This window comes from Oryx dammah, unplaced genomic scaffold (assembly GCF_014754425.2).
Source record: "Oryx dammah isolate SB20612 unplaced genomic scaffold, SCBI_Odam_1.1 HiC_scaffold_10, whole genome shotgun sequence".
In the NCBI taxonomy this organism is placed as follows: Eukaryota; Metazoa; Chordata; class Mammalia; order Artiodactyla; family Bovidae; genus Oryx; species Oryx dammah.
In genome coordinates this window covers 58585629-58586755 of record NW_024070194.1, presented here as the reverse complement: position 1 = coordinate 58586755, position 1127 = coordinate 58585629, and the positions used below count along the sequence as shown (strand labels likewise).

General features: G+C 38.9%; 1 non-coding gene across 1 annotated transcript; it reads left to right on the top strand.

The window, feature by feature from the left end:
• Positions 1-608: 608 nt before the first annotated feature.
• On the top strand, positions 609-739 carry LOC120869597. The gene has a single exon (XR_005722568.1). It is a non-coding gene; the product is annotated as a small nucleolar RNA SNORA18 (small nucleolar RNA).
• Positions 740-1127: the final 388 nt, after the last annotated feature.

The following is a 1127-nucleotide window of genomic DNA, read 5'->3' as shown; positions in this document are numbered from 1 at the left end:
TGCCAACAACATTTTCTCTACTTCAAGGATTACTGGAAAACTAATCAGATGCAGTAATTGATTTAACAACAGAATGATTCAGTAGTTGCTGTCTTCTGTAAAATCTCCCTTCTTCAGTTTTAAGGTAAATTATCAATTTGTGGGTCTTCACAGAAAAGCATTTATTTCTCTTTGCTCCTTTAAAAAGGAGAGTTCTCTGCACTCAAATTTGTTTGGGGGTAAAATGTTTCACCTGTAAAGCCCTTTCAGGGACATGAATACATTTTTGACAGTCAAGTCTCAGATGATAGTCCTGTATGAGAACCACATGGCAGTTTAAAATTGTGTGTAATCAAATGATGCAATCTTGACAGAAGATGGCCTTGTCCAGAGCTGACTGAGAAAAAGTGTGCTTGTCTGTCACTGTAATAAAGGGCCCAGGGTTTTGCTTTCTAGAACTGTTGCTCTGCCTGATCTACTCAGCGAAAGTCCCCAGTCTTCTGATGGGCATGACATGCAGATTTACCCTACAGGAACGAGTAATATCCCTAAATACATGTATGTAGTTACAAATATATGTATGTATGCTTAATGACAGAGGAAGTACCAGACATGAAAACTGCAGATTGGTTGAGGTCTATCCCAATGGGGCTTTTCCAATAAACCTACATCGTTGGAAATGCCTCGTAGAGTAAGTATGTGGTTTCCTTTATTCATAGAACTGCCTGTTCGATCTGTGGGAAAGAACTACAAGACAAAGTTGCCAAGAAAACTATGAAAAACCTAACAAACTTTTTTTAAAAATCTAAGTATTGACATATCCCAACAATCTGTACTGTTCTAGGATGTGATAGCTTAGGGGTGAATATGATTTGCACTTAATACATTTTTAGAGGGTGTCAAATTCAGAACCAGGCAGTTTTGTCTGCAGACCCTAAACATGGTCCTAAAGTAAATTGCTTGAGGAAATTGAATCCCAAAGATTACAGATGGGGAATGTCAAAGTGTGTCTGGAGAGCAAAGAAGCCTGACTGACTGACTGGACTGACTGACTGACTGACACGGTAGCTGTGGATTGTGCAAAATGTCTTTTGGAAGGGCTGTTGTACGTATCTTGAATATTATGACTTTGTAGGAACTGAGGTGAT